The sequence below is a fragment of the Balaenoptera borealis genome, assembly GCF_965194805.1.
Source record: "Balaenoptera borealis genome assembly, chromosome: 8".
Lineage (NCBI taxonomy): Eukaryota > Metazoa > Chordata > Mammalia > Artiodactyla > Balaenopteridae > Balaenoptera > Balaenoptera borealis.
In genome coordinates, this window is record NC_138865.1 from 19,001,469 (window position 1) to 19,018,542 (window position 17,074).

General features: G+C 46.6%; 1 long non-coding RNA gene across 1 annotated transcript in view; it reads right to left on the bottom strand.

The window, feature by feature from the left end:
- LOC309633980 overlaps window positions 1-16,877 on the bottom strand; it is a 47,249-nt gene extending 30,372 nt beyond the window's left edge. The window contains exon 1 of the long non-coding RNA XR_014247805.1: window positions 16,110-16,877. This is a non-coding gene — a long non-coding RNA (uncharacterized lncRNA). The remainder of the gene's footprint in view (window positions 1-16,109) is intronic.
- Between the last annotated feature and the right edge of the window lie 197 nt (window positions 16,878-17,074).

Consider the following 17,074-nt stretch of genomic DNA (forward strand, 5'->3'; position numbering starts at 1 on the left):
AAGAATGGAGGTTCCTCAAAAATTTAAGAATAGAACTACCATATGATCCAGCTATTCCACTTGGGGTATTTACCCAAAGAACACGAAAACACTAATTTGAAAAGTTATGTACATCTCTATGTTCATTGCAGCATTATTTACATTGCCAAGAGATGGAAACATGGAAGCAACCTAAGTACCCATCAATGGATGAATTGATAAAGAAGATGTGGCATATATATATATATATATATATATATATTATAAAATATATATATATGGAATACTAAGCTGTAAAAAATGAAATGAAATTTTGTCATTTGCAACAACATGGCTGGACCTAGAGGGTATTATGCTGAGTGAAATAAGTCAGATGGAGAAAGACAAATGTTGTATGATTTCACTCATATGTAAAAGCTATAAAAACAAAACAAACAAACAAACAAAATCAAACAAAACAAACTCATAGATACAGAGGACAGATTAGTAGTTACCAGATGTGAAGGGGGTTGAGGGGAGGGCGAAATGGTTAAAGGAGGTCAATGATATGGTGATGGATGGCAATTCGACTTGTAGCTAGGATCACTCTGTAGTGTATACAGATGGCAAATTGTATTGAATAATTCTGTACACCTGAAACTGATATAATAGGGAAAAAAGGAAAGAAAGTCATGGCCAGTAAAGTAATTCATTTTCAAATCATCATTATGTTTAATGGAAAAAATCTGAAAAGACTATATATATATATATAAAAAACTGAATCATTTTGCTGTACACCTGAAACTAACACAACATTGTAAATCAACTATGCTTCAGTTTTTTTTAAAAAGTGGCAAACTATTGATGCATGCAACAACACAGATGAATCTCAAAAACATCGTGTTGGATAAAAGAAGCCAAACGAATAAAACAAAAACAAACACAAAAGTCATCGTTATGAAGAGTGGATGTCCCCAGACTACCAACCTAGGGGTTCACCCACCTCCCTCCTGCTGACCTGTCTCAGAAACTTCTGAGGGGTCTGTGAGCCACCACAAGGCTGGTGACTGCACAAGTCAGGTGGCCTTGGTTCCCACCCGCCCTGCTCACCACAGCTGGCCACATCCTGCCCTGTCTCAGACCATTCTGGGAACCTTTGATCTCAGTTCCTGACAGCCGGTTGAAACTAAGAGGGGAAGCTGTCTCCTTTTCTCTGCCCCAAGGTGGGGCACTGATCAGGGCCAGAAGAGCCCTGCACCTTCTCGGGAACCACCTGGGTCCTGTCACCAGACTCTGCACAGCCGTGCCTTTCCTGTGGTGGGCTTTTCCACCTGTCACCTGGCCAAAGCCCTTCCTCTTCACGCGGAATCTATGGTTCCCTGTGATGTACTTGTCTATATGCCACCACAGAGCCAACGTTTTTACCCTGATTAGGCCATCTGAGCCCTGGCATGTCACATTGCTGCTAGGCTTGTGGGTGCCCTGGATCCACTCACAGCCCTGCTCTGGACAGTCGGCCCACATCCTACAGCGAGCTGACCTCTGCCCGCACCACACCCCAGGTCCCAGTTCCTGTGACACCCTGCAGTGCTCCGTGCTTGCCCTTTGCCCCGTCTGGATCCCAAGGCCCTCGGGCTTCTCAGAAACCTGCATGGGGGGCTTTGTCACGGCCCATGGGCTTCTTGCCACCAGCTATCATTTTGGAGCCATTATTAGGGCCCTGCTGAGTGAAATCTTGCTTGGACGTTTCGTTAAAGAGGTAGCTGTAAAAGTAAATTGTCTCCATATCATAGGAGACCTGATTAGGCCCTGGTCTTGGCCACTTTCAGCTAAGACTCTCAGGACCTCAGGGAGTGGCAGGCTACTGTGCACCCCATCTCTCTGAGTGGCACGCCTGGTCTCCCCCAACTGAAATGCCTGGTATGCTGAATGCCACAGCTTTTCTCTCCCCAGTTCTTGCCCTGAGGTCACTCTCAAAGTTTGTCTTTTCATTTACTGCTTACACTTAATTTTTTTCTTAAAGTAAAAGACAATTTTCAAATGTACATTTGTGATGTTTGCCTTCAGCTCTCCCTGTCATCTTGCTGTGACTCAGGCTCAGGGAACCGGGAACCTAGAAATGGCAAATGAACATCAAACTATGCAAAGGGGCTCAGCTCTGAAGATGAGCTCATGTGAAACCTTAGGTGACTCACTTTGAAAGTGACCATCCTCAGGCCACAAGCCTGCAAAGAATCACAGGCAGGAAAAACACAGTTATAGACGCAGTTGGATTTTAATAAAACAAGTGAAAATAATTCCTACAGCATTTACTTGCTTAGCAGAAACTTTAGGACCGGAACAGATGTGTGTGTGAGTGTGTGTGAGTGTATGTGTAGTGAGTGTATGTGTAGTGAGTGTGTGTATCATGTGAGTGTGTGTGTGTGTACCCATATTAAAGCTTAGGTACCTTTGTTAGATGTGTGCTGGTTTGAGAGGAGGGTGTGTTGAATTTACATACATGTCTGTATACCCGTATTATATACATGCATGTTGATTATACACATATATGTTGCCATATGTTGAATTTGAGATGAACATACATGTTGGGCATGTGGAGTTGGAGTTTGAGGTCTAGGGTGTCCATGTACCCCTCAACAGGATGCAGGGGTTGAAGCCAGGGGTGGGGAGATCGCCCTGCAAGTGGAGGTGGAGAGAGGCGTGGATCCAGCAGGTGGAGCAGCTCTCAGCCCTGGTTGCGCAGGGCACCACCTGACCAGCTGGCTCCATTGGTCTGGCCTGTGGCTGGATCTGGAGAGCGTGAGATCTCTCCGGTAATGCTAATGTGCAGGGGGGCGGGGAATTGCTCCTGCAGCCCAGAGCTCCTCCCACTCCAGTGCCTCAGAAAACACCTGTGGGTCTGTTAAAACACAGATTCTGGCGCAGGAGGTCCGGTGGGACCTCAGAGTCTGCATTTCTGATGAGCTCCCAGGCAATGCCAAACCTCTGCCCTTGCTTCCATAAAGAAAGTGGGTTCTTTAACAAGGTTTTCTTCTGCCCAATTGCTTACACCAGCCAGCAGGAACACACCTCGCAGTGCCCTGGAGGTTGATGGATAACATATTGCATTTATAGAGCAATCAACCAGGAGCACACGTCACCACCTCTAAGACATTCTCAGTTAGCGATGACACTATCGTCCACACCCACCAGTCTGCCTGCCACCCCGGAGCTCACGTCCCCAGTGGCTCAGAGGGTGAAGGTTCTTGCAGCCCCCAGCCAGGCCTCCCCAGGCCTCAGCCTTACCTCTCCTTCGAGGCTGCACAGGGAGCACTTCTTCACCGTGTGCGCGCCGAGGCCTGAGGGTGGAGAGCGAGGCCGATGTGTCTCCTCACAGGCCCATTGGGTCAGGAAACCCCTGCTTTGAAGCCTGCAAAGGCCCTTTGTCCAAAAGGACATTTGGAAATCCTCAGTGTGACGACTGAGAGGTCGGATCCTTCCCACCACCTTGCCAACCCTGACTTCCCACTCCACCCCAATACACACACTGATCTCAAGCCGCATCTAACCTCACGCAGCGCCCAGAGGGCACACGCTCTCCAGGCTTGGCGCCGGCCACCCGGCCCTCCGCTGCTGGGCCCTGCGTGTTTGTATCTGTTCTGTAAGAAGGAGGTCAGGCCCCCTACCTTCGGGAAGCCTTACCCACCCCCCAGTCGGGGCTGGGAGCCCCCCCCCCCACACCCTCCTTAAGAGCAGCCTTGTCACCGCCTCCACCTTCTGGTCCTTCCCACTCTACTAGATTAGAAGGGTTTTGAGGACAGACGTTTGGTCCTATTCACAGGATCCAATGTCAGTTCTGGGTGTGGCCCCACCAATGTTAGCTGTTAGTTGATAAATTGAGTTTAAAAAATAAATGAATAACAGATGAGAGGGAGGGAGGGAAGGTGGGAGAGAGGAAAGAATTTAGCTGTCCAAACCCTGTTTCCTATTTCCTTTTAAGGCCTTGGGACTTACTCTCCATGTGGCACTGTGCGTGGACAAGAGGGCCCGCTGAACGTAGCTGGTGCACCGCCTTTATAGCAGTCAGTGCAAAGTGACAAGAGGGTAAACGTTTGCTGCTGAAGGAATGAGTAGATCTACCCTTCAGCTTGGTGGATACTCGTGGCATGGTTACTATCCTGCAAATTCAGGTGAAAGTGCTATAAAGGCCAGCAGGAATATTTAAAAATTCAAGGTGAACACAGATAATACTTTGCTTCATTGTAATCCAGATCAAATAAGGTTGAGAGTGGAGAAGGAAATAAGAGAGAAATAAGAATAAGAATAATTCCATCTTAAATTGTCTTTCAACACAGTTAACGGAAAACAGGGTAAAAATACTACACACCAAAGCAGTAATTAGCATAAAACTCAAAAATCATTGTCAGAGCCGCCAGCCATCAGAGACAACTGCTAAGCAAGGAGCTCAGTGGGATGACATGGCAGCCACTCCAAAGGCAGCCTGCAGAGAAGTGTTGTCTGGACCTGAGACCTCTGCTCCGCACGTGCCCAGACACACACGTACACACATGCACACACAGAGACACACATGCAGACACACACGTACACACAGAGACACACATGCAGACACACATGTACACACACGCACACTCTACGCTTTTCCCAGAGTCACACTGAGCTCCAGACCACAGAGTTGCTGAGCCTACATTTCTCCCACCTCCGGGTTTGGAATCCATCCAAAGGGGCCGTCTGTTTTCCCAGAGCCCTGGTTCCAAGCGTAGATTTCCCTCCTGCCCACTTATATTAAGCAATCAACTGTCAAACATTTTAATTTAGTGAATGAAAACCTCTTGACCCTGGACGGCTGTAAATTACATGAAACCTCATCTGCACACCTGGCCGCCTCCGGGGCTTCATCCCCCAGGTACGCAGCCACCCGGCCGCAGGGCATCGGGATTCCCAGGTGTTTCCTAGGGCTGCGGTGAACCCGGTCCCACCGTGGGGTGGCTGTGGCATGTCAGTGTGAGAACAAAAACACTCCCCACATCCTGAAAGGCCTGCACACTTCTAAGCAAGCCAACAAAGTGAAAGTAAATTGTGTTTCCACGACATGGGAGAACAGAACACCCTACACTCTGCGTTGGGACTGGCTGAAATGAGGCAAAAGCCTCAGGAATGTGTTGCTCAAATACCACAGAGATCCAAGGCCTCTTGATAATGGAGCCTAGGGTCTGGAGGCAGATGCAGAATCCAGATGGGGGTGAGGGGAGGAGGAATTAGGGGAGCATTTATCTCTTTCGTGGCCAGGAGGGAACACAGAGAGAATCAGATGCATCAAGGAGGACTTCCTGCAGGAAGAACCTCTTCATCTGGAAGCCAAAGTGTGGGTAGGATCTAATGAGATGAGGATGGTGGGAGAACAGCATGTGCAAAGGCCCTGTGGTGGGAAGCAGTGTGGCAAGGAAGAGGTTTCCACAGGTGGAGGGGAGAGGTAAGAGAGATGGGGTGTGACAAGGTAGGAGGTTGGCTGGAGAAAGGACATGCAGGGCACCAGGCCATGAAAGAATGGGGACTATCCTAGGAGCTGGGAGGGGCTAGGGGTAAGGAGAGAAGTAATCACTTGTGCATTTTGAAAAGATCCTTTAGGCTGCAGTGTGAAAGGAGAATTAGGGGCAGCTCAGCTGTGTCTGTGTATGCCCACTGTGGAAATTAAAGATGAGAAGGCCCTAGATCCAGCCCTGAGGAAAGTCAAAGGTTAGCCTCTAGTGAAGCCAGAGTTACCCACAAAGAAGAGCAAGGGAACATCAGAGAGGAGGATAAACAGATGATGAAGGAAAGAAGGACAGCCCAAAAGGTGTGTCAATGTGACAGTCGGCTGAGGGGCCACAGTGAAAGAAATAGGGTGCCAGGCTTAGCAGCATGTAGATCCTTGGTGACCTTAGTAAGAGATGTTATGGTTGGAGCAACAGATCCAAGCTAAGTGGGAGTGAACTGAGGAGAGAGGCAGAAAGAGAGGAAACAGCAACTTTCGAGGAAGGAGAGGAAAGACGGTAGCCATGGGGAGGAGGCAGTTATCAAGGGAGGGGCTTGTTTTGCTGCTGCTGTTGTTATTATCATTGTTTAGAATGAGAATGTTTAAAAACCCATCGTGGACTTTCCAGCTGAATATGTTGCATTGACCAAACATTGCCTCCTCTCCCTCCTAAAACCCCACCAGAATGGCAATAAATGTATGAGGTTTGGAGGCCTAAGGGACAAAGAGAAATGGAACAGGGACATCAGGGAAAGAGACATTCATGGTACTTTTGGGAAAGAACACCTGGATGAAGGGGCAGGAACTGCCTTAGGAAGGCTTGCAGGGATGGACGCTGACAAGGAGAACCCCAGGGAGCCTTCAGTCTGTGAGCTGAAACAGGAGAATCCAACTGGGAGCCTATGTCCCCATCCCACCTGTTCTCAGAGCACAGCCAGGTGGTGTCTACAAAAATCTACACAAGTGATTAAAGGGCACAGAACCACACACACACTCTCCATGTCAATTTCCTAGTTTTGCTATTGTACTAAAATTATGTAAGCTGTGACCATCAGGGGACTGGGTGAAGGGTACCTTGCAGATTCCTATGCATCTATAATTACTTCAGAATAAAAAGTTAAAATTTTAAATAATTAAAAATCAGAGGGCTTCCCTGGTGGCGCAGTGGTCGAGAATCTGCCTGCCGGTGCGGGGAACACGGGTTCGAGCCCTGGACTTGGAGGATCCCGCGTGCCGCGGAGCAGCTGGGCCCGTGAGCCACAATTACTGAGCCTGCGCGTCTGGAGCCTGTGCTCCGCAAGGAGAGAGGCCGCGATGGTGAGAGGCCCGCGCACCGCGATGAAGAGTGGCCCCCACTTGCCGCAGCTGGAGAAAGCCCTCGCACAGAAACAAAGACCCAACACAGCCATAAATAATAAATAAATTAATTAATTAAAAAAAAAAAAGACAAAACTGTAGTTCCCAGAGGCTCTCTTTAAAAAAATAATAAAAAATAAATAAAATAAAAGCAACCCTATGGTCAAAAGTAATACAGCTATGAAATAAGATAATCAAAAAAGGAAAGTTAAAAAAAAAAAATCAGAAAAGTCCTTTTTTTCTGGTGAAAGGTTGAACACATGATGTCCCCGTTCCAGTGGGAAAATTGAAGGGTAAATATGTTCTAACGATATATATGAGAACTAGGGTACAGACCCTCAGTGAGAAAGAACTGAATACCTCTCTGTTACAAAGAAGGGGGAGGGGCAGAAAGACCCCACGTAAAGGGCCCATGGACCTGCGGCTCCTGAGCTTGTGGTCTCAAAGTGGAGTGGGTTTTTTCTGAGATACCCCTTTCTGGACAATGCAATAGAACGCACAGAACTGAAAACCCTTGAGCCAGCAAGTCCTGGGATCCCAAGGTGACGGGCGAAGCTGGAGGAAGACCATGGAGCTGCAGGCTCTCTGGGCGCCTGGAGAAGTGTTCAGAGCCGGGGCTGCTGGCCATTTCCTCCTTCCAGGCACAAAGCCTGGCCCTGCCTTCTTTCAGGTTCTCAAGTGGCTCATTGCCTCTGACTCAGCTTTTTTGATAACCACACTGTCCGCAGCTGGGGCGTTTGTTTTTCCTGGGTTTACCCACCACTCTCCACTGACTCAGCCTGAGCCTCTACATTTAAAATCATAATGCTCCAAAGGTTTTTTTCCTTTTTGTCCTTTATTTTTAAGTGCCTAGGTGAGCATTATAGCCTATGTAGCCCTGGAACATTCCCTGCGGCCTTTATTGAATGGAATTTACTCTACTCTTTATGAATCAAAGTCAATTCCTTCCAGCATAATGGAATCTGTTTTCAGATGACTGGGGAGGATTCTCAATTACCCTGGGGCTTCAAGCAGCAGGTTAGCCTTGCAGGCAGGATTTATATCCGGTTTATGATTTGCGTCTGCTTTTGTCTGACTTTGCAAGATCCTATAGCCCATAGAACTAGGAGTCTGGGACACTTTGGTTGGCTTTACTAGTTAGAGATTGCAGCCCTGAAGCAAGGATGATCTGATGTCTTCACAGACTTCTGGGCCAAGGGACTAGAGAGATCACTTTATTTTTTTCCCTGTTGTTTGGAATAGAGACGGGAGCAAGAGAGTCATTGAGGGAGGACAGGGTGAATTTGTGTGCTGGGTTTATAGAAGACTGAAAGCATTTATACAGAAGACCGCCTGTATTCACGCTATTCTTATTAACATGAACCTTATGAAATTACCATATTAGTGGTTTAAAGCAGCCAAGTGTGGTCATTTCACATGGTTCATTCTAATGTATTCCTTTGGTAGCTAACCCCCTCCCTCTACCAAAAACACAGCAATGTCTTTCCTCTCTTTCCCTTCCTGGTTATGCTTCCCTAGCAAGCCTCTGCTTATTCCAAATGCTCCCATCCTAACTAATTGCAAGATTTTCCCATTCCCCAGAGACAGCAATATTTGATGTGGTTCACACACAGAGGCATTAAAGACAAAGGGGGAATAACCACAAAGAAAAGTGAGGGAAGATTATTTTCCAGGCCTGACCCTCTTAAACTTTCCATTGGTGTGAAAGTAGGGGGAAGAAGGGTAAAGATAATCACGGATGAGCCTCCTTAGAGCCATCATCCAGAAAATTTCCTTCTCAGGCAGGCATCATGGGATTTGCTCTCCCCACGTGGTTTAGATTTCTTACTTTCAGGGCCCATGCTGTTCTCTTTCTTAGTTTACTCTCTCATTTTGCTGAACCTCATTCTCAAGTAACTTCCTAAGAAAGGGGCATAGAAGGAGAATTGTTTCAATACTTGCTTTGTCTGAAAACATCTTTATAATGCCCTCAGACTTGGTTGATAATTTGGCTGAGTGTAGGATTCCGGGCTCCATCATCTGTCAAAGCTACCGTTGAGAAATCTGGTGCTGTTATGACGACCATTTTCTGGCATGTGGCCTGGCTTATCTTTCCTTTCTTTGGAAGTCATTAGGAATTGTGTTAAACCTTATATCAATTTTGGAGAATTGACCCCTTTTAATAAGTTGAGTCTTCCAATCCACGAACATGGTATATCCCTCCATTCATTAAGATCTTTGATATCTTTTTTCAGCACTTTGTAGTTTTCAGGATATGAGTCCTGTGCATATTTTGTTAGATTTACCCCTAAGAATTTCTTTTTGTTTAGTGATTATAAGTCATATTATATTTTAAATTTCAGTTTCCATATGTTTATTGCTAGTATATAAAGATACAGTTCATTTTTGTACATGGATCTTGTATTCTGCAAACTTGTTTATTAGTTCTGGGAGTTTTTATGTTTGTTTTTGTTTGTTTGTCTTTTATAGATTCTTTAGAATTTTTATGAAGTCTACCATGCCATCTACAAATTGGGGCAGTTTTATTTCTTCCTTTATGACCTATGTATTTTTATTCCTTTCTTTTCCTTATTTTGCTGTCTAGGACTTAACAGTACCATGTTGAATAGAAGTGGTGTCAGTGAGCATCCTCGTCCTGTGCCTGATCTTAGGGGAAAGAATTCAGTCTTTCATCATCAGGTATAATGTTAGCAGTAGGGTTTTTGCAGATGCTCTTTACCAAGTTGAGGAAGGTTCACTCTATTCCTAGTTATCTGAGAGTTTTATCATAAATGAGTGTTGAATTTTGTCAAATGCTTTTTCTGCATCAATTGATAGATCATATGGTTTTTCTTCTTTAGCCTATAAGTATTATGGATTATGTTTCTTGACTTGTGAATATTAAACCAGCATTTTATCCTTAGAATAAGTTCATTTTGCTCATGGTAATAATTATTTTATATATTGCTGAATTCTATTTGCTAATATTTTCTTAAGAACGCATGTGTCTATATTTATGAGGAATAGTGGTCTGTAGTCTTTTTTCTACTTTCTTTGTCTGGTTTTGGTATCAAGATAATACTTGCTTTATAAAATGAGTTGAGAAGTGTTCTCACCTCTTCTATTTTCTGAAAGAATTGTTCAGAATTGGCATCAATTTTTCTTTGTACACTTTGGTAGAATTTTCAGTAAAACCATCTGGGCCTGAAGATTTCTTTTTTGAGAATTTAAAAATTATGAATTCCTTTTCTTTAATAGTTATAGGGCTATTCAAATGGTTTACTTCACATTGGGAGAATGGCGGTAGATTGCGCTTTTCAAGGAATTGGTTCATTATATCTAAGTTGTCGAATATTATATGTGTGGAGTTGTTCCTAGTTTTCCCTTATTATCTTTCTAATGTCTACAGGGAATGTAGTGATCACCTGTTTCATTCCTGATACTGCTAATTTCTGTCTTCCCCCATTTTTTTCTTTGTCAGTCCTGCTAGAGATGTGTCAATTTATTGATCTTTGAAAGAACCACTGTTCATTTCATTGATTATTTTTCCGTTTTCATTTAATGAATTTCTGCTCTTATCTTTCTTGCTTCCTTCTTTCTGCTTGCTTTGGGTTTGTTTTGCCTTCCTTTTCTTATTTCCTGAGGTGAGAGCTTAGATTATTGATTTGAGACTTTTTTCTTTTCTAATCTCAGCTTTTTAGAACATGTTTTAATCAAGAAGAGTTTGTGCACTGTTTCAATTCAATGAATATGGAAGGAAAAACTTTTCCTTTTCGTGAAAAACTGTAGAATTTCTATGATCCATTTAAATGCCCAGATAGTTAGTTAGTTTAATTCTACCCATTAAACGCGGTACAATGTACCATTTTCCAGATGTGAACCCTGACACTCAGAAGTTTAACTGTTTCTTTATTAATTAAGAATGATGGTGGAAGCAAGATTCCCCACCCTTCTCCCCACTATAGCATTCCAGCCTGGGCTAGCCATCCTCACCAGCTGGGACAGAGGCTGTCCATAAGGGATCTAGGCAGGTTCCATTCAGTGTCCCCCAAACCAGCCATGCCCAGTCCACAACCCAGAGTAGATGCAGGGACTGGTAAGGCAGAGGGTCAGTGGGTGGCGTCTACCCTCCTCTTCCTGCCCTCAGGCTCCAGTCAAGCCAGATCAAGGGAGCCAGGGACCCAGATATTGGGCATCCACGCATAAAGCCCAGCCTATGTTTTTCAGGAGGGTTGCAACCTTCAAAGTGCTAAAATAAATCAGCAAACTCCAAACAGACAGGGCGTTCCAACTCTGCTACTTACCAGCTATGTGACTTTGGGCAAATGTATGATTATCTCTGTGTCTCAATTTCCTCATCTGAAAAATGGGATGATATTGGTGTTCATCTCCTAGAGTTGTTCTGAGGGTTAAGGAGTTACTCTGTGTGAAGCTCTTTGAACAGTGCCTGGCAGGAGTAAGCACCAAGTCAATGCTGATATTTGTTCTTACTGCCCCCAACCAAACTCCTTCAGCCCTTTCTGCTTACGATCCATAGTGTCTGATGGTGGAGGAGGGAGGAAATTGGCACCTACTGTTGCAGTTCATCTCACCACCCTCTCTCTCCACCCCATCACCAACCAACCCTTCGACAGCCAAGAAAAAGCCAAGTTATTCAACAATGTTGGAGACACTTGTTCGAAAAGCCAGGGGCGCGGGAGGAATACACAGAACCGGTCCAAGCAGAGGGCGGACAGGTGTGCACGAAACCACCGCATCCACTGTGTGCTATCTGAACGACTGGATAAACACAACCGGGGCATTTTGGTTGAATTACACCCCCAGACTGTATATATCAACAGTCCTCCATAAACGGAAAGCACTTCTCCAGGAAGCCAGCCCCCACCACCGTTTCCCAGGTGCATCATCCAACAAGAAAGGCACGTTTTTGGACTATTTTGACTCAAAGCATCAGGCTGCCGAAGACTGGGCTACCCGGTTTGTGGGATTCAGTGCTGGCATCACCGCAAGCCCTCAGGCAGCTCTCCTCATCAAAACAATGGAGAGAATCAAGGGTGCCTCCACCCAGTGGGGTGCCTTCCAGACCACCCTTTCTCCTCTTGCTTTCAGAGCACACGGGCTTCCACTGAAAACACACACCACGTGGGCAAACACACAAACGCGCTAGACCCTCACCACCACCCAAGGCTGAGTTCACAGTTCCCTATCTGCTCCCACTGAACATTCTGCCTGGCTGACTACAAATTTGGAGGTTCCACACCCTCCTGAAGTTTGGTCATTTGCTGGAACAATTCACAGAACTCAAGGAAACACTTTACTTATGTCACTGGTTTATTATAAAGGATACAGCTCAGGAAAGGCCAAATGGAAGAGATACATAGAGCAAGGTATGGGGAAAGGGCTTGGAGCTTCCATGCCCTCTCTCGGTGTATCATCTTCCTAGCACATAGCTGTGTTCACCAGCCCAGAATCTCCCCAAACTCAGTTGTTTAGGGGCTTTTATGGAGGATTCATTATTTAGGCTTCATTGATAAAATCATTGGCTTTTGGTGATTAACTCCAGCTCCAGCCCCTTTCCTCTCCCCAGAATGGGGCTGGAAGTTCCAACCCTGTAATCACATGGTTGGTTCTTTTGCTAACTAGCCCCCATCCTGAACCTATCCAGGGCCCAGCCACCAGCCATCTCATTAACATGTAAAAGACAGTAAATTCAGGGATTTTAGGAGCTCTGTGCCAAGAACCAGAAGCAAAGACCGAATATTTATTTTGTATTATACTACAAGGTCCACTGGCTTATCTTCCAGGGATGGTCAGACACATTACCTTCCTCACCAGGAGTACAGTCCTTCTGCAGCACACACACGCACACACAAACACACATGTGCACACACGTGCACACATACACAAATACATGCACACATATATGCACACATGCATGCATACACCTCTATACACATACATACACTCATACACCCATACACACGCAAACACATACACACAGTTACACACTTACATGAACACACACGCACACACTAGTCAGGTGTCTGAATATTAGAGACATCTTTATAAAATATGAAATGTGAAAAGAACAATTCTTGGATTCTCTGTTGTCCTTGACTGACAGTGTGAGTGGAGAAAGGGGATGCATGAGTCATAAAGATGGGGACAGGCAATGTACTAACTGTGAAGTCACAAAGTCGTGAGGTCCAGGTGTAGGTGTCTCTGTCGACGAATGAATACTTATTGGGAAAGAGTTCGGACAGCTAGTCAGAGGCTTCACTTGGCCCCAGCCAGTGTTGTTAGGTACAAAAGTTCAAGTTTCATTTTTTCAAATCCAATCCAGATCGATGTTTCAGAGCTATTTCTCTCCAGCACTATGTAAATGACTTCCATCGTGGTGATCTGTTGGAGAACCACAAGACCTCAGTCCCCAACACTGCTCAGGGCTCCCCAAGGATTCTTTTCTACCAGGTTCCCTTCCCTGTGGCCCATCCAGCCTACCCTACGCCCTGCCCAGGGCTCCTGCCACAGACTTGTCCACATGTGTGAACTCACACCACATTGTCCTGACTGTATGCTTGAGGATCGGCCTCTGAAACCCAAAAAAAGTGGCAGGCACAATTACTCAAGATAAAAGCAAGACAGAGATCCAAGAGGCAGAGGCTGGGAGGGAGGAAAAAAGGGAGAAAGAAGGTGCATTTATAGGCACAAGTGTCTGGCCTTCCCAGCTTCTGAGTTCCTTCAGTCGGCTCCTGCAATGTCTCAGCTCTGCTGGAGAAGGCTTCCCTGTGGGTTAGAGTCTTAAAACTGGATGTCTTTTAACCAAGTGGTACCTGCATGCCAGGCTGCAGGCACTAATGTGTTGGGAAAATAAAATGTATTTCCTTTTTAAAAATTACAAATTAGTATATAATATTATACTACATATATCAATATATCATAATATATATTTGCTCAAATGATGTTCAAGTTTGGGGCCATGTGGTTTTCAAAAGTATACAGATATAAATCATCCTATCTTTTTATTTTATTCCCATAAGCCTAGATTTGATTTGATAGTTTGAGACAGAGATGGACAAATTTTTAAAATTATTTAGTACCTGACATTTTATTTTTCGCCAACTTTTTACTATGGGAAAATTTCAAGCACATAGAGAAGGGGAGCCCATCGTACAACTCCCCCCATCCACCCCTGAAATCCCATAACTGCTAACGTTTTGTCATATCAGCTCTATGTGTACATACTGTTTTTGCTGAATTATTTAAAAACAAGTTTAAGGTATCAAGACATTCCACTCTTCAATAGTTCAGCAGGCATCTCCGAAAAATAAGGTCATTCTAGACAAGTAGTGTGCTATTATCACACCTAATAACACGAACAATAATTCTACAATATCATTCAATACACCATCATGTTGAAACATCCTCCAAATTCTTTAATGCTGGTTAGTTGACCCAGGAGTTGATCAGGGTCCATGTTTGTTATGAATGGCGCTTCTTTTTAGCTGTTTTTGTACTAGAACCATTCCCATTCTTTCTCTGGCACTGACTTTTTTGAGGAGACCACGCCAATTGATACAGAATGCCTTGCTCTCTGGATGTGTCTGATCGTTTCTCCCTGGCATCATCTACCCTGCTGTTTAAGCCCTTCTTTCCCGTAAACCGGAAGTGAAGGTCACAGGCTTGACCTCTGACTGCATTTTAGCATTTTTAGCAAGAACACAGCATTGGTGATGTGTGCTGGATTCTGGATCCCATAATATCAGGTTGATCCAGTATGAGCAACGCTAAGTTTGACCCCTCCTTGAGCCCCTGACAGCCAGATGTCTCCATTAAAACAGAGAACGTTCTTCCTTTTCCAGTTACCATTGTGTGCTTCACCAATTCTCCACACTTTCACTGTGCTGTGCATGAATTCACCTGGTTCAACTCAATTATTTCAGCAAGAGGTGAACAATGGGAACTTCCTAATTCTCCCATTCCTTCTACATTTATGAGCCACCCTTCCTCTGTAAAGAGCTGTCGCTGCAGAGGGGGAGATTTTTATTCAACAGACTCAGGGAGAGCTGGTTCTCTCCAGAGAAGTTATGAGAGAATATGATTTCTAGAGGTTGTGTGAGGGCACAGAGGGCCCTCCAGTCAGGGCCCAGTGACTGAGCTTTAGGGCCCATGCAGCGGGGAGCAAGCAGGGGTGCACAGTGGGCCAGCCAGAGGACTGTGTTTGGAGAGAGCTGCTCAGGGTGGGGAATCTTTGGGAAAAAGGAGTCTTACCAAAAGAGGAGTTTCAGGAATCCTCTGGTCTCCCTTGGGACATTTACAGTAAAGAGTCCCACTGTTTTTCAGCCTTCTGGAGTCCAGGTCCTGAGGCTGCTTTTGGAGGCATCACTAGACCTCAAGGTTGCCCTAGTAATGTCTGGATTTCAGATTTTGTCCAGTGAATGAAGACATGGGCACCAATCAAAACAAACTTCAGCCAGTAACCTAGTAGTGCATTTTTCATAGTGTGAAGCAACTAAATGAACAGATTTGTTGATGAACTAACTGACCGTTTTGGTCACGTGTAAGCACAGTGGCCAGTACCCTGTCTGGTTACCCTGGCCACGGTGAGTGGCTGAAGATGCATAGTCTCTCCTCTCCTTTTCCTGACTTGGTGCTGTAGGAGTGAAAAGATTAAGGAACCTTAATTATAAGGGTCCACTTATAATTTGGGGCAGAAATGGCTTCTCAGAGCTTGCACAAGACACCCTGAGCCAGTTGGGAAGGCTACCATACTGGAGAGGTCTCACAGCAGTGCAGGCAGAGTACAGTAGATTAAGTGGTAACAAGGACAGGGCAGCACCAGCCCTCCACTGAGCCCCAGAGGTCAGCCAGAGCTCTGCAGTACCGCCCACCCCCCCACCCCGCTTTTTCTCCAGGGCTGGGGTTTCTCAACAGGGAACAACTGAGAAGGCCAGCAAAAGCGCTGGCAACTTGCACTCTGTTGTCTATGACTCTCAGGGCTCAATCCCATCCCTAATAAGCATTTGCTCCCAGCTCTAGGGGAAGGATGCTTGGGGCTCTTCCTCTGGAGGCAAGAGGGCAAATCACAAGACAGGTAACTGAGGGAGACTTTCCCCAAGATTCCCCAACTTGCTCCAGGGACCCCAGCAGTCCCTGTCTGGTCTACCTAGGAATGCACAGCCTTGCTTTGGATAGCAGGCCTTCTGGTTCCTTTTTCTTGCCTCTCTCCTTTTCCTCCTCCCCCGTTCTCTTTCTTTCTCCCTCCCGCTAGAAGCTTCCAGGGTCGGTTGCTGTGTTCACTTACTCAGGACCTTCACTTTCCGTGTCCAGTAGATTTGGTAGTCCCCTCCCTCGGAATTCTTCTTTCGGAAGCTCTTCGCATAGATTATCTCATTTATCCACACAAAAGGGGCGAATCCCTGAGGTGTGCCACGGAAGATCCACGAGCTCTTGTGCCCAGGGTGGGTCCGGGGATTCGGAGCGTGTGTGCCCCCGGGGAACAGCCTCTGCGCTGGAGGCCCAGAGCACGAGAGGGAGGTGGAAGGCGCCGTGTCCAAACTAAAATGTTGCCAGATGTTACCCCTCAAGTTGGTGGTCAGTCAATTCCAACCAAAAATGATCATGATCGCGACAATTATGATAATGATAACAATAATGTGCCAAACCCTCGCCCTCAGTGCGCCCTGCCCAAGTCCTGCCCCGGCCCCGGTTTGGACCTGCCGGCTGGGTCCTGAGCCCCTGCAGGGTCGGCAGCCAGGAGCTCAGGAGGAGCGCAGGATCTGAAGGCCGTTCTGGGGCAGAGGCGGAGGGCCAAGCCCAGGGGGACTGCGGAGGGAGGCGGGAGGCCATGGGAGAATGTCTAGGACCCACCAGGGAGGGCCTCGAATGTGGGGGCAGGCAAGGGAGGCAGGAAGACCGGGGCGGGAGTTCGGGGGCGGGAGTCCGGGAGCAGGACGAAGGGGTTTGGGGGCTAGTGCGGGCGCGGAGTGCGGGGGATGTTGGGGCGGGGGGGATGTGGGGGGGTGCGGAAGGAGGGACGCGGAGATAGGGGCGCGGCGCTGAGGGAAGGGGTATGAAGGTGGCGGGGGACAAAGAAGTGAGGGCAGAGGGCCGGGAGATGGGGGAGGGGGCAAAGGGTAGATGGGTGGGCGGGGAGATGCCGGGAGGCCGGGGGATGGAGCAGGGTGAGGGGAGGTGGGGAACGAGGCCAGGGGAGGAGGGGGCGTGGGGGGCGTGGGTACCGGGCCGGGGCTCGGGGAGGTGGAGGTG